Raw genomic sequence first — 17,329 nt, 5'->3', positions numbered from 1 at the left:
ACGAGTCACGAAATTCCGGCGGCGGAATCTCGGCGGAAGTTCAAGTTGCCGGTCTCCTGCGTCGACAATGGAGTTCTGTTGCACTGCGAAAACATAAATAGAAATGCATGCTCGAACGGAGAGAGCAGGAAAATGAGGTACTTTGCCGAGGCGTACGAAACCAATTTCGTGTCCCGGGTGAAGCGAGAGAGCGGCACTCGAAAACCGGAAAACGGTTCCCGTCGAATGCATCCGCGCGTGTATTACGCGCGCAAAAGGAAGTGGGATAGGCGGGAAACGGGCTGCTAGGGTAAGTGAGAACACGAGAATTGGAGTCATTGGGAAAGTTATGCCGGGACTTGGTTCCTGCGCCGAGTCACCTATGAACCGCCGCTTAACTTGAGCCGGCGTCGATTTTATTTCGTTAAAAGCGAATCGTAGCGCACAGTATTTAGAACTCCGTTAGCGACTCGGAGAACAACCGTGAAACTGGCGTCGCTCGAGGCCTTTTATCACCTCCGCGATAAGAGAAAAGTTTCGACTGAATATCTTTCCCCATTTCAGAGAAAGTTTTGAAACAATTGAAATTTGGCCAATGATAATTTCTTAAGGCCGACAGAAGTTTGAATTCGTATTGAAACAGCTCGGTTTCGAGATATTTATTTTTATTATTTCACGGTTTGACGAGAAGCGGGAGATGGTTGAACGTGAAAATTAGACCCTCTTTCTAATTGCGCTGGAAGGCCAAATCAGCCAAGCCAACGGCTTCATACTTTTACCACATCGACAGTTCTTTTTTTCTCTGCCTCCTGACATCACGTAGTAAATTTAGATATTACGATAAACAAAATTTGTGAACGTGTAAGAGACAAATTGGTTGGTCAAAGTCTGAACGACTGGTTTGTGTAAACAACCGAAAAATCTACGACATAAATCAATGACTATTTCTTCACCAACTAAATTCTCTGTAGATACGATTTTATTGAACTATAAATGTGTAAAAGCCCGCGAATTAATTACGGAAAAGGCAGTATCTCCCAGGTGAATCGAGCGAGTATCAGAAAATCAATAGCCACGCTTCGGCGTGACGAGCGACGGTGCAACAATGTGCACGGTCGTGTTGTACCATTGACCTTTCGCGAATCGGAATGGAATGGAACGACGTCGGTCCGGAGACACGAGGCGTATGAAACGGATCGTCCGCAGCCGGTCAGCAATTCAGACCGATAACGAACCGCTGTGATTATCGTGGGACGGTATGTGAACTGGCAATTGTAAAACTAGCCCACGGAGAGAGCATATCGCGACCCTTCAGCGTTCGAAAGATCAATCGTCCGCCTCGGATCGCCCAGCGAGAACGCGTAAAGCGTAATAGAAGACAATGGCTAGGACAGGCGAGGCTAATCTGGTAAGAAATTGCTTTGGCCGCTGACCATTAACCCTTTACCCGCGACAAGAATCAGTGAGAGATTGATAAATTGATTTTTGCTTTAATACATGTCCAATTGGACGAGTTACGAACAGTTTAATATCCCGACGAGGCCAGAGTAATCTTTTAAATCTGTTATCCGTGAGCAAAACTGTAAACGACATTCCCATTGACTATCTTTTATATTTAATTTGAGAGAAATAATACCTGTTAAAAGCTTGAATTTTCGTATCATTAATTGATCGACAACGAAGCACTGTACAATTAATCACAACGAAATTAATTACATTTCAATCATGTACAATGTATCCAAACGTAGGTTCGACAGTTCGGACAGAAAGTTTCACACTATTACAACGAATGCACGCATTTCCAAAAGCCATTTGACACGAGTTTGTAGCTACTATACTTTGACGTCAAACTTATAAGAAAATTCGCAGAAAAGTAAGCAAAAATGAAGATTACGTAGAAACTTGTTCGTACGCAGATGCCACGAGGGCCGTAGAACGTAAACTGAAACTAGCCAAAGAGGGGAATGATCTAACACTGTCTTCTATGAAGAGTAAATAAAGATCACGTTACTTCAACAATTGCATACATTTTAAAATAATGCTAATGTTGAAGCATGGGTAGCTCGACGTTTCGCGATGCCACGAAGAATCAATAGAGGGAACGATTTTAATCTCTTAACACGGATCAACGTTAACTAGCTCACGATTTCGTACGCTTATTAAGACAGGAACGTCTGTTTACCGGTGGCAACGGCCGCGATCACGAGAACAGGATTATTAACTGCGGTCGACTCGGTTAGCCGCACCTCCTACCGTAGATATCTCCCGGTGCATACATGCACGCGAAAGAAAACAAACGAACCTCTGGGGAAGCTGGCATCGATGCAAACGAGATGCGATCCCCTGCAATCTTCCAGGAAAAACCGGAGATCCGTCATTCGATCCTGTTTCGTTCCACGTCGGATCGTCCGCCGGATAAAGGCTTTATTGCTTCATTATTCCAGTCGCTTCCGCACGCGAAGAGGAAACGATTCAGTCTGTCGTGAATCGTCACGATATCTTTCGAAATCGTTTTTGATACATAATTCGACGTTTAACATCATTAGAAAAAAAAAGATTTCACATCAGGTGAGTCAACGAAATTTGAATTAGGAAATTTATCTAGGAATTTGAAAGTACAAATTATTAACTATGAATACTGAGAACGAATTACGTCCCATGAAGAAAATAATTATGGAAATTGAAGACGAATCAATATCAATGAGAAATCAAGAGCTTTTACCAAACGTAAAATAATTCTCTCATTGGGACGATTCTATATTGACCGTTTCAAACGAATGAGTGAACGAAATTTAACAGTTATAAACCCCATTAAATTCGTTCATTGCACAAAGTGCACACTAATAGTAGTGTTACAGGGCGATATCAAGTGTTATGAGGTTTGTACAGATACACGCAACAAAATTCACGAGCCGACCGGCTCCCATAGACGCGTCTGTACGACGTTTATTAACTGCGTTAGAGCAACAGTAACAGCGGCAAGGAATATTTCGCTCGCAAGTCCGCTGCGGGCTTAATTGGATTAATTAAGCGAGAGTAGCCATGTAATGTTTCTTTGAGGGTTCAACGATTCTGTCTAGATCTGGCAGCCAGACGCGGCAATCGTAAATGTAAATGCTTCTCGTAAAACGATCGCGATATCGTAATTCAGCAAAAAAAAAAAGAAAAAAACGGTTCTCTGTATCAATTGGTATTTGAAGGAAAAAACGCAACCTACAACGATGTGTACGGTTAACGATAGTTCGCCATAAAATGAACCCAGCTCGATGAACGTGGGTTTCGCACCTCCACGCGAAAGGCATGAGCGATTCAACGAGACGGATACGCTCGTTTCCATGCTCGTCACCGCATCCTTGCAAATACATATAAAACCAGCCCGGCTACGCGTTAATGACGACCCTTTGAATACCCGAGGATGACAATTGCCGTCGACGAACCGGCATTAACGACAGGAATCACCAAGAGCTACGAGGTTCGACCGGGAAGAGCTTGGAGCACCGGTGACGCTGCATTATTGCATTAGCGTAACTTCATTAATTACGCAAGGCTGCGGGACAACGGGCAGAAGCGAAGCGAAGGGAGTCGTTGCAGCCAGGATCGACTGCCGTCGACATTGGTCTCGTTAGGTATATCCGAACGTTTGGCTCTGATTCGCAGGGAATCCTCGACTCGACTTCCGATACCTCTGGAATTCCGTCGCCCACCAATATCAATCGACCCGGCGGTTTCCCTTGAGATACACCGCGATTTAACTTGCACACAGCTTTCAACGTCGATATAGAAGGGCTCGTAAAATGTTAAGCCGGGATTCGAACGAATTTCGTGATGAAGGAAATAGAAAATCTCATCGCGTGCAACTATTAAATATTAAATTTCCTTTTCTGCGGTACTGAATGTGACTTCGTCGACGCCCTACGATATACACGCTATTGGTCGTGCACTACAAGATCCAACAACACTCGAGAAAATGACGCGTAGTCAGCGTTCAAACAACGTTACGCTAGGAGAGAAATGTGGAGAGGAGACCTGAGCAACGTTGGCAAATTAATCTATCCACGGAACTCGAATTTCCGCGTGGCTAGCTGCTCGAGAGGTCGCTCAGATGCGTCGCGAACGATATAATCGTCTCCCGGGCACACGTTCCCCGACCTATCAGGAATCCTCGAATTCGGTACGGCGGAACTGCTTTCCCTCGAACGCGATTTCTAAGCGTTTCGGGCGCACTCAAGAACGGCAAGTGCGTGCCTCCGTCTACCCCGTACGACTGCCGCGGTCCCAACCCCCGTCGGCCTTTTCGTCGACGAGCGCACTCCGACTCGAAAAGCTCTCCCCCTTGTCTCACTCTCGCGTTTCGGTCGCGAGCTCGATCCTCTTTTCGGATCTGTCAAGGGGAAAATGGATGACGCCGAACGGACACAGACAGAAAAACACGACGCGGCATCAAAAGCCGCGGAGTCACTTTGTAACGTAGACGCGCAAATCATGTGCGTATGGTACAGTCAACAGTCTTTAAAGCCCTCCGACCCTTTGACATGCAGATACACACGTGAACACATGATAAACAGGAATATTCAATTACGCCGAAGTTCCAAGACATTGAATTAATCATGTGTACATAACTACGAGTGTTGCATTTGTTTTAAACATTTGACGATCTGCACAGTAAGTTTTAGTGGGAAATGAAACCTGATGAATAAAGGACTCTTAAAGAATAGTAGATTTTATGCATTAATCAATTGTTACCTATTTTCAATATTTATATGTAATCCGTGATGCGGCGGTGATATCAGCGTCTTGCTATTTTAATATTGCGCAAACTTGTTTTAATTTTATGTTCACGCTTTTCTTGTTCGCGCAGTTACTTACTGCATTATGTAATAAAACGCTTACGTACGTTGGGTGAATAATCATTGGAAAGAAATTTAAATATTATTTACGAAACAGCAGTGAAACGCGATAGAAATTTTTAGCGCTTCATACGGCGATGAGAAAAGAAAGTGTTGAGGCAGTAAACAAGAATATCTGTCGGAAGGCTGAACTGATAAAATCCTCCACTTTAATACTGATATTTTTTAGAATTAATACTATTTTCTCTAGGTTTATTCCTACGTTACAGAGGTAGGTTGGCAATTTTAAACCGACAGATGTACGTGGGCAAACGTGAAACGTTGTGTTACATCCGTGGGATGATCGAGCGATAAATGGAAAACGAGAAGACAGAAGTCGCGATTAAACTTTTCTAAATTACGTAATCCCATTTTCCATATGTCAAAATCATTCTGAAAGCTTCTCAGATATTTACAATAAATAAGAATTAGCCATTCCAAATATTTATTTGCAAGACTTCCGATCCGAATTTGTAGAATTACATTTACGGAATTGAGATGGAAGACGATGTAAGAAAATACGGAATCAAACCACTGAATTATAACGAGCTTCGACACGAAGGGTGAAGTCAATCATTTAAGGATGTCCTAATTTTGCAGCTATGTACACCTCTTTGGGAATTAGTAAATCTACCTGTAACTCCCAAGAAAAACACGTGACGTCGCTTCGTCCCCACACTCGTCCAAATTAAAACGAGTGTACTTGCCAAACTACCACCGTGAAGGAGGTCTTTCACGAGTGCTTCACCATAATCACTCCGTTTTCCAGTCGCCCTTCTGCGCGAGTAATAACGAGGAAAACACGGAGGGATCGTAAAATCCGGGTCGTTTCCTGCAGCAGGTTCTCCGCGGCGCAAAATGAAAATCGGCCGGGATTCAAAGGCGATCGACGCGAGCCCGCGACCCGTCGGGCATACAGAAACGACGACGCAGTTATTGGACCGGTGAATGCGTTTCGAAATTCTTTTTAACGCCTCGTCGGCCGTACAGGAGAGAAATAAAACGGAAGGAGAAGTCAACGAGCGTGATGGTAATTTATCGCCGACTACGCGTTCCACGGAACTTCGATCCCTGCCAAGAACGCGACGTTTATATGCTCTAACTTCGACTCGCAAATTGACGCGAATGTGTTTCACCGCTGCAAGTGGATTTTCTTAATGAGAGAAATTTCTTATTCGCGTTTTCACAAGCATCGTGTTACTTTCATTCAGGAACAAAAAGAGCAAACTGTAACCTGAATATTGACTTAAGTACTTTGCGCTTTACGGGAAAAATTGCGTTCTAATGAAATCACGTTTAACTCACGTCTATTTAAAATCATTTTCCTAATATCTCGAAATACTACTTTGCTGTTCATCTCTGTAAAATCGACGAAGATCAAACGCGATAAACCACAAAGCTATGCCACGACGAAGAAGCATAGGTAGAGACAATCATTCTTTCAACGACTTATTAGCATGTAGATTCGCGCGACAGCAACAGGGTCGCAGTCATAAATACCTCGTCGAGTCGGCCGCTTTAAGAGACCCGCAGGTGTCTTAGGATTCTCGAAGAGGGTAGATCGTTTCAAAAGGTAACATGCTTACTTCACCGAGCTCTTTGATAACGATGGGAAAAGGCGTCAAAGAAAAAAGGTCGTGCTTAATCTCCTCGTCGCCTCGTCATCTTCCTCGATGATAAAACGTCGTCCGGCAACCGCGGTACCCGTGGCCTCCGCTCGTATCCACGCGTAAAGCAGCGAATTCTCTTTGACTCGCGCTAATTCCGTTAATTAGCAACCGACGAAACCATTTCAGAATCGCGTTTCAACGCGTCTATGGAAATTTTCCCGTAGGAGAATTATCATTAACATTTGCCCACCGCGGTTCCGGTGTGGAGCGCTCAAAGAGCCGTGAAAACGACTCCGTCGCGTTGTCCAGCTATTTGCGCCTGTCACGAATGCTTTCACACTTACGCGGCGTGCAACGATATCGAGATAACGAACAGTATTCGTTCTAGGCGAGAGACCACTGGGAGAAGAATCGGTGCGAGAACAATGGCGAAATAAAGAAACGGACGACGGTTCGCATTATGTGTATCTACGTGTTCCCGTTCAGAACCGACTGGTACGCGTGCAAGCGAAAGAGAAAGTAATACCTCGGTGGAAAAAATGTCGGAAAACCGAGATTAAAGTCTTTCGGATGGACAACGTTCCGGATCACTTTGGGCCGTAAGTAATTCACGGCAGAAGCATTTGAAAGCACTCCGTTAAAACGTGCCCCTCGAAGAGAATGAAACTTCAATCGCGTACACCGGGGCTCCTCTGTGCCACTCTCACCGTCGTACTTTTTCTCTCTCCGCCTCTGTCTCTCTTCCTTTCTCATCCTGCGCGGCGCTCCCTTCGATTCGAAAGCTCGCTGAACGTAATTGGTTGAAAGGGAAGAAAGCGCTGGAAAGCCCGCATTCTCATTGCCGCTCGATTTGTGGGTATAATCGTTTTAATTAAGCTTGATCATCTGCCACCCCCGCTACACGACGAGACGGGCCAAAGGAAATCAAAAGGTTTCTTTTGTTAGCCGAAATATTCCCGATCCCTCCCTGCCTCGAGCCAACAGTACCCACTCCGTTCCTCAGCCGAGAACGCAGACGGAGTATGATTTTTGGACCGGAAGAAGCGACGCCAATAAAAACGATTGTAGGACTAGTAACGACGTTTCAACGGGCTTGTTACGGAAATAACTCTCCAATCTTGCCTCGTTCTTTCGCTTTTCACATTGCGTAGACATCAAAGCTCATGGAGAGACTTCCTTTCTTTTGGTCACTTTGATCAAATATTCCGTCGCGTCTACGTCCTTAAGACGATCAATAATTAAACTGTACTTTCCTCGGATAATTACCGATATTAAGCGTGTAAATTAAAGGCAAGAAGAGTTTAAAAATTGTTTACGTTCAATCGCGAGGAACAGATTCTACGTTGCCGCAGGATAAAGGCTATGGAACAATCGCAGAACCTTGAACTCCACTTATACGAACGTTGCTGAACCACGTCAGCGTAACGTTGCAACGCGTTAGAACGAATGTACCTGCGGGGTGCACCTACGCGAGAGCGAACGTGGGCACACGAGTTCCGCCCCTTCGGCACGTCCCGATAAGGGAACGGCATCGGGCGTGTCCGAGGTAGCAAATGTGCAATTCGTTTTTCTGTGACGAATGGCCGTAGATAAGAGCGGACATGCGCGAGAACAAAAAACGACGAATTCGGAAAACGCGCGAGGAAAGGAGGCGGGCGCGATGGACCGTCTCGGTTCGCCGATCCCGCTGGTAAGAGATAAAAGTGAAAGGTAGAACGGAAATAAAGATGTCGAAACGCGATCTCGATGCGGCAGTAATCACGCTGCGAGGAGACAAAACGACTGACGCGTCGCATCGCCCACCGTCGTGAATCTTTAACGCGCCGCGTAATACATACGATAATCTTCCCCGTGGAGTTGGCCAACGGGCGCGTGGGTGCCTCGGAGGTGGCGGACACTTCCGGCCGGTCGAAAAACGCTCGTAAACGGAAGCCACGTGGCCAAACAAACCAATGGAAATGTTTATCCGCAGTGGTATCTTTTGTTGAATAGTCGATCCGCGCGGCCAATTTCCCATGTGTACCTATTGTACGCGCTGCAGCCGAAATACATATGTGTTTTGGAATTATAAACGGCGTTACGAATCACTTCTATGTTTCAATTTATGAATACTGTTCAATCGAGCAAACCTTCGGACAAATAAATCTCCACGTAAAATGAAATAACATGAAAATACTGAATGAAATATTACCAACAGTTATTAATTTTTCCCTGAAGTAAAACGCGTTATTTATGATTCTTACATTCGACGAGAGATGTGCGACTATAGATTTTTTATTATCGTAATTGATGGATATCTGAATTTATCATGTTATTGTACTTTTGCGCTGGTATTTTGAAAGACTATGACGCGATCAACCTGCCACTAGAAGCGGACGTTTCCTGCCACTCCGGCTGATCGAGTTCTATCAATTTAAACGAACTGGTACTTCGCTAACGCCGATCTAGGCAGCCACGAATCACTTCGACCAGAAATAGAGTACTTCCCATAGGAAACGTATTTGTTATAAAAGCTTCGTTCCGTTTCAAAAGATGGAAGACGCTGTTCGTTCGAGGATCGACTCAGACAGCAATTACGCGCGTTTGATGTAATCGGTTAGAAACGTTCGGCAGACGGACGTTTAAAACGGTCTCGTCGGCGAACGAGGGAAAGAAGTCGGTCGTTGGGTTTGTTGAACGCGAGACGTTCGATGCTCGAATAATCAATGCAATCTGGCGCATTATTCAAATCAATGAATCAGTTCCTTTGTGAATTCAAATCGATCATCGAATTGTTCCCGGGATGAGAACGAGGATGGGCAAAGCGGTTAGCCAGTACACAGTACCACGTCCGATTGCGGGAATAATTCATTTGATTTCAAACGTAGACACACCTACAGAATTTATGAATTCATCTACTTGGATAAATTGTTTAGAAGACGCGTCTATCCACGTGGGAAATAAAATGCCGGTGCAAATTGCGAGCGAGGAAGAGGAAGAGATAAGACCGACTTCTTCGAGTTGTATATTTCACTTTTACGTGGCGTCGATGAGCGAATAGACCGCGGAACAGAGGATTATGTATTTCTTCCTTTGTCGTCTTATCGACGGTTCTGGCCGACTTCTCGTGCACGGCCGTATATACCGCCTTCGAAAAGGTTAAAGGAGCTTCTCGGCCGTGCATTCTCCCGGTTGAAAAGAACGAGGAAAGGGGAAGAAAGAGAGAAAGGGATGGCCGGTTGTCCTTCTTCCTTTCTCTTCTCGACAATGGGGGCGTTCCACTGAGTTATCGATCGTTTTCACGTTCCTAAGGCACAGGAACAGCCTCGAGAGAGTCTCGACTTCGAACTGGCGCGGCGGCCGGAGGCACGACTCGAACTCGTGACTCCACCGGGCATCGAAATCGATCTTTAGACGATACATCGATCTGCATCGACGAAAGAGGCTCTCTAGAACGATAACGCACTTCCGTGAACTCGCCATTAAGGGAAACGAGGAAACCGGAAAGCCGAAAGTGTGGAGTAAATATAGACGCGGCTGCCTTCTGGCCGGGGCAGCTGTGAAAACTCTCCTTACTTCGACGCGATACAGAGGGGCTTTCGAACTTCGGTGTTCGCCAAGATTCTCTCGATGAACAGCTCCTTCACGGTTCGATAGAACTCCCGTAAAAGTAGAATTACATTTTTTTACGAAATCGTCAATGAATCGCGTCTATCATAAGAAAATCAGTACGATCATAGAATTATAATAATCAAAATTCTACTGAAGTAGAATACAGAAATTGGCGAACTAATTTAAACAACGTCGAACGAAACGCGATCTGCGTCGTCGTTTCTCACGAACAGTCCAGCACAATTTCGCGCGGTATCACGCGTCAATTTAAACCTTCAATTCCGAGCAATCATGTTCTAACAGTAATTTCGTGTAATGCTCGTCATTACCAGACTCCGGACGGAAACACGTCTACAGCTTCGTGTAAATCGTCAAACGCTAATATTGTCCCTTGAGCTCGGAATTGCGCACGCGATGGAGAGACGGAGACGGGAGGACACCGCGGACCGGTGCGAGAACGCTTGAAACGTACGCTGCAGGTTGTAATTTAGACGCGACTGCGACTCGTGCCAAGGCAAAGGCACACAATGTTCACAAAGAGAAACTGTACTGGATGAACACGATCGAGCGACTCGCTTTATGTACACCGTTTTCCACTATTTCAACGTCAGTTCGGGACAGGGAAGATTCGAGCGAAGTTTACGCAGAGACCGGAGTTCTTTATCGTACGCTCTCGATCACACGGAATCATAGAGTTTCTCGTAGTACCTGTCGTGTACTTCTACGTCAGTAAGCCTCTCTCAAAGTTCGCACCGTGTTCGAGCAGGAAAAGTTGTGCGTGAAAGGCGAGCCAGACGACGGGAGTTGCTGTTCCATCGAGTAACATCGACAATTTCACGAAATCTGTCCGCATTAGCAATTCTAGCGACTGAGCACGCACGATCTTCGTTCACGTGGTTCAGAATTCACCAACGAGATGTATATACGAAATGTCTTCCTAGTCGCTGGGAGAACGATCGTTGTTACACGATTTTTAACAAAAAAAGAGAGAAACCGAACAAAGCGATCCACAACGAAATAATTCAAAAATAAAATGCAATGGATAAAGAAATGAAAGGAAGATATCGAAGACACAACGGCGCACGGAATCGGACGGAGAAAAGAGAACATGACGAGCGAAACGCAGCCAAACGGACGGAAGCCCATCGACGAAAAGGAGAAGCGATCATATATCGCGAGCAAGTGCGTGCGTGCGTGCGTGCGTGCGGCGCTGGTACAATTAATGACGGAATCGCGTGTGCGACTTCTCGAACGCCCCGAGGGGTGCAGCTCGAGTGCAGCACCTCTGGGAAAAAGTGGTGGCACGCGTCGTCAACGTCTACCTGCCGCACGCCTGCGTGCACCGGCTGCATAGGTGCACGCATGTTCCTGCAGGGGATCGCGAGCCGCCGGTGCATGATTTACAAAGTGTTTACCGGATCTGCGCGACCCCCGTTAACGAAAAGCGACGACGTTTGTTATTATTCGAGTAACCTGCCCCTGCGGTCACGAGCAAACCGTCGCGTCATTTCGACGCGTGTTCGTTAACTCACTGTGTCGAGCTATGCATGATTTGCATCCTTACAAATGACAATGCAAATGCCGTTTACCAGAAATGCAATCGGCTTATGTATAAACGGTGTGTTAATATACTCGCGAGAAGATATAATAGCCTTTCATAAAAGAAGACAAACTCAGCTGCATCGTTCCAATGGAATGACAGAATCGTGATATCAGAGTCTTAAAATATTAATTACATAGTCTTCGTCAGAAACATTTCATAAACGTATATACCGAGTCGTTATAACTTCCTGATTTCCCCGTCTATCAAGTTATGATTGGAACAGAAATTATATGAACTATCAGAAACGAGAAATTTATTTATAAATACTAGTAGATTCTAATTAGCAATGAATATGCAGCTGACTACAATTTCCCAGCGTATTCAATTAATTCTTGTAGCAAAAATGAAATTACTGAATAAAAAATGTAATTTTATTATTCTCGTTTCGAGTTCTAACGAGAGTACAAATTCATATAGTTGTAATTACGCACAATGCTATAAATGCATCGCAGAACATACGAACCTGCCGCAAACAGACGCACAAACAAAAAACTCGACGTATTAATTTACGCTAAGCTTTTTACCTTAATAGAGGTTCGAACGACGACTGGCTTTATTACGCAAACTTTCCATCCGGTACGCAAAATAAATAAAAACAGTTCCGCATACAAATGAGAATACTACAGAAAAAAAATTGCGATTTCTGTTCTACTTGTTAAAAATCGTTCTTTGCATTACTGGAAATTAGTTTGTTCGTAATCAAACATTGGATACAGAAGACTCCAACCACGTTTCCGTGAAATATCTCTGCGCGCGTAAATAATAATTCATAAAGCAAACACCAGCTTTTTGCCGACTCCGCACAACAATGATCCAACGACCAGGTAAAGAGAATGTTTAAACGTACGATACACTCACGAGAGTGAATTCGTGAGGAAAACCGGGAAGTCGGTGTTTCGTGGAACGAGCGAATCTGTTGATCGCGTGGAAAGACCATGTAATTCCATTATTTATTTACACAAAGCGAGGAGAGAAAGGAGGTAGAACGTACGGCGAGGTGAAACAATCGGCGACACGACGGTAGAACGAGCGAGTACTTACACGGGTGTACGTATACGCGGAAAGTACGGGGATCGCGCGTCTTGCTGTCCTCGGAACCCCTTCGGGGAAATCCCTAGCCGCGAAACATAAGGGTGCGAGGGGTGTACAAGCAGGGATCGCGGTCGTAAGTGACTGCAGGCCGCCCCGAAGGGTGCGAAGATAAACCCTGTAAACATTCGCGATAAAGCTGGTCCCCGGGGAGACGGGAGGAGAAGAGATTCAAGAAAAGACGAGTAGGCTTCGTCTCCCGCGGCGCCATTGTTCGACGATTAAAGGCCGTCGAAAAAAAAATGCAAACGAGAAATTCAATTGCGGCGCTGAACGAACAGTCCCTCTGCCCCCGTCTTCCCCGTGCTTCGCGAAAAACAGGGAAAGAAATGAAGTCTAAGAACGTCTAAACTGAGCCGAGGGAACAATTTGTCGGGAGGATACACGAAACGTAGCGCACGAGTCACGGTTTGGGGGGCGTCTGATTAAATCCGAGATTCTCAAGGAGGAATCTCGACTTTCCTGGAATTGATTCCCCCAAGAATACGACATGACGTGGTGCTGCCTCGCGATACGATCGTTCTTAGGAGAAGAAGATTAACCGGAACGAGGCAACGTAAGTTACGGATAGAACGTTTTCTAGGCGTTATAAGCGAGAGCACTGTGAGCCAGAAAACGCGATCGCTATCAACGATAACACATCAGCTGTTCGCGCGTTTATCACGCTAAAAAGCAGTACCTAAATATTTGCGCGACGCGCTCTTCCTCGCGATGATAAGGCCGCGTTTAAGGGCGATAAAAGCGCGAGATAAACCGGCTGACCTTATCGCCCGTTAAATATTCAAATATGCACACTGGTTGACTTAGCTCTCCAATAAAGTAGCGCACGAATTTTAATGACTTCACGATAAACATTCGACGAAGGACATGAACGTCTCCCCGAATTTATAATTCAGTTGAAATTAAAGTAAGTGTTAATACGTATTAAATAACACTAATATATAGAAATCAGGAATTCTTAATTGTGATTTTGTAATCATGACACGTGGCTGTACTACGTGAACGTGCAGTATGGACACGTTGAGGAGCAACGTGAATTTTTAACATACGTCTACTTTGGGTTACCTTTTCTGATGGCTTATTTCGCCGTGTGTACTGCCAGTCATTCTAATTGCGGCTTTCCATACATAATGTGCACGTTAGACTAATTACAGAGAAAGGTATTGTCAGGGCCCGGCTAGTAGACCAAGCCTTTGAATTGCGACACCATAGACCGAGAGGGAGCGGGGTTGAAAAGAACGGTTCGCGTGTGTTCTCGCCGGCGCAACACAGCCTAACACTGTTAATTTCAACGATCAAGGTAGAAAATCGAAAGCCTTAACGAGAACAAAAACACGTGATTGCGCCGATTAATGCAATTTTGCTGATGATGGAATGCGAGTGAAAGGGGGATGCATTGTCAGTAATAATCGGTCCGAAGTGGATTAGTATTAATTACGTAAATTGACGAGAAAGTCAATGGGTATAAGTAACAGCTTGTAGAGATAATAAGAAATATGATATAATTGATATAGAAACTATTAAAAGAATTACTCATATCAAGTGTACAAACAAATCCACATAGAATATACATAGATACAGATAGAATACGTAGATATTATCTTGATAATGCACTTTTTTCAGCGTTTACTTATCAATTAGTGATAATGACAGAAAGTTAACAATGAAACTGAGGCGCCTAATGCAGTAAAGAATCAATTTTTGTTCGTCGAACAATGAACCTACTGAACGCAAGGTTTGAATGATGTACGAAGAAGAATTTGAGAATCGAGATTTTTATCCAGCAACGACACAACGACGTGCACAATGAACGCTCGAGAGTGTGCACGAGCGAAAGGGAAACAAGGGAAAGTGGAAGACGCGGGCAGACAGGGAGGAGGACGAGTAACCGTACGAAATCCCGGGAAGAAGCCGGTGATAGAATAGCGCGGAGCGCACGCGGGAACCACTTTAGGACTTATTTTTATTGGACATTTTTTTTCTGTCTGGCCGTTCCGGCTGAGCCGAGTACCGCGGAAAAGGGGTGTGTACCATCCCACACACAGCCGAGTCACGCGGGTGTGCGTACCTACGGCAAAAAGGCTGCACGTCGCTCGCCAACCCCTTCTTTGCCTTCTCGTCCGAGGCATTCCCTTTCTCGAGAGTACACCGGCACGGCGCAACGGAAGAAAGAAGAGAAAGAAAGAGAGAGAGAGAGAAAGGGCTCTATTAATAGACGACGCACTTATACTTCGAAAAGCGGTGGCGGGTTTATTGATGCTCGACGAATATCAGGGTTCACGGCGCGGGGGGAAAAAGTGGAGACGAGCGAAGCAACAGGGAACGCGAAGTGCGCTGGAACGGGATAAAAAGAAACGGCAGAAGAAGAAATGGGAAAAAACCACCTGAAGACCTCGTCGATCGACCCGAGTCGGCTCGGTATCGATGAAAAGCACAGCGCGCTGGCATAACTGCAATGGGGGTCATGAACAAGGTCAATAACCACGTACAATCCTGCTGAAATACTTTCGATCGAACGTGGAGGCTGCGAGAATCGCGGCGATTGGAACAAAGCAACGCCGTGACGCTGTCAATCGATGTGATTTCCAATCGTGGTAACGCTGTAGTAAATTCGAGAGACTACTCGTTCGAGTAATTGCTGAATCAGTAATGAAAATTTACTTAAAAACCAATTTTCAATGAAATAGCAAACGTCGATCAATGAGACTAATGCACCCAGCCAACATCGATAAACCGTAATGTGTTCTTTCCGGTCAGTGACCTCGAACAAGTACAAAACAGTTAGTGAATCATATTCACATATCGCGCATCCCTGTCGTCGAAGGGTTCAAGAAACGATAGAAATCACGGAGCAAAAAGATCATCTGTTAAGTGCAGCGACGAAGAAACTGAGAGAAAGGGAAAGAAACGGTGTCGCTAACTCCACTAATTCACCACTCGAGTGACCGTCCTCGAGACAAGAGTACTCTCACTCGGTGTGCCTATGCCTACATAAATATCCTTCTGTTCGCTCTCGTAGCGCGCGAAGAGAAATACCGAGCAAAAGAAACGGACAGAAAGAGTGCTCGCTCTCCCTCTCGCGTAGCCGGTTACCAGTAACCTATTGTTCTTCCCTTCGATACGTCCTTCGTGACATCAAATTTAACGACCGCCAGGACTTTATACATATTTCATCTCGTTTCGGATCGATTCGTCGAAAACGATCAGCAATTTCGAGGAAATACGAACGATTGAGAGAATCTACAGAATTGTGAGGGGATTATGGTCGTAAAATGAAAGCTTTAAGGCGACTCGTTTAAGAGATTTCATTTCACGGGGACGAAAACATTATTTACAATTTATGCCAACATAAAGGGTAATAGAATATTTTACATTTATATTAACGTATGAAGATGAAAATGAGTATTGGACATTCCAGCACGATATTATCCTGATTAAAATCGATAAATTTTGAACGTACGTTTATATGAATTGATCAAAGTCCGAAAATGTCCATGGACGAACACTCTTGGCTCTTGTCATCTTGATCATCGCTGTTATTATTGTAATTAAATGCAAACGTACAAAGCTCACGGACTCGCACTATCGTTTCCGCTTCCGGCACGGAGAAACGGGAAGACGATCCAAGTTCGCCAACAAATATCGTACATTCACAATGTATACAGTGAAAACCTCTATTTCTAGTCGCGGATTGATAAGCAACGGTACCAACTAATTACCACTTGCGAGTGATAAGACTAGATTGCGAGCAGCGACATAAACGTCCACGTTTAATCTTATTTCTCCTCGTCAACCGATTTTTCGCGAAGCTGAGGCTGAAGCGAACTCGGAGTATCAAACGTATCTTATTACCCCGGAAAATTACGCCAGGATGCTAATAACGAATACCAACGATTTTTATTCGGCAGATTTAATGACGAGCGCCAAACGAATGAACTTGAAATGCATACGTATGCAAATTGCCTCTTAACATAATATAGTAGATAAAGGCGTAGAAGGCCGTGCAAATTGGTCTGATAGGCATGTATCGTATTTATGTAAATGATTACCATTGTTAATACGTTTTTATCTGTGAATCTGTACTTACACCTACCATACTATTCTATATAGTATATCATGTCGCGTTTTTGCACGGTAAAAACAGGGTTTTCATGAATGACACAATCGAAACTTTCTCGGAAAAGCAAACGGGTCACCATTCGAGTTATTAATTATTTTCAAAAATGAAATATGTACGTATGTCTAAAAATGATTGAAGTGTCAAATGAAAAAATAAAAGCTGGATTAAATGTTCTGAGAGTTATCGTTATTTTCTGAAAAAGAATATATCTAATTCTGTTCCAGTCCCTCTAACTGTAGATCTGAAATTTCATCCACTCGTTTGTGAATTTTTGAACATTAGTATACCTATGCGATGCGAATGAGTGGAGGCTTGAAATCGTTGATAACGACCTGCGAAACCGTTTCGGGACCTCGAAAACAGACGTCAAGCGAATTAAGTTTAACCTTGCCCGTTCGCGTTAACCTTGTTCGGTTTGCTCGAATCGAGCGTGCCGCGCGCCCACGTAGGA

General features: G+C 44.6%; 1 protein-coding gene across 1 annotated transcript in view; it reads right to left on the bottom strand.

Annotated features, from left to right (window-relative positions):
* Nucleotides 1–17,329, bottom strand: part of LOC108626451 (amyloid beta A4 precursor protein-binding family B member 1-interacting protein) — a 122,791-nt gene that overhangs the window by 104,531 nt on the left and 931 nt on the right. The gene's annotated exons all lie outside the window — the stretch shown is intronic.

This window comes from Ceratina calcarata, unplaced genomic scaffold (genome assembly GCF_001652005.2).
Source record: "Ceratina calcarata isolate Rehan_Ccalc_2016 unplaced genomic scaffold, ASM165200v1 scaffold40.2, whole genome shotgun sequence".
NCBI lineage: Eukaryota > Metazoa > Arthropoda > Insecta > Hymenoptera > Apidae > Ceratina > Ceratina calcarata.
This window is presented reverse-complemented; position numbering and strand designations above follow the sequence as displayed.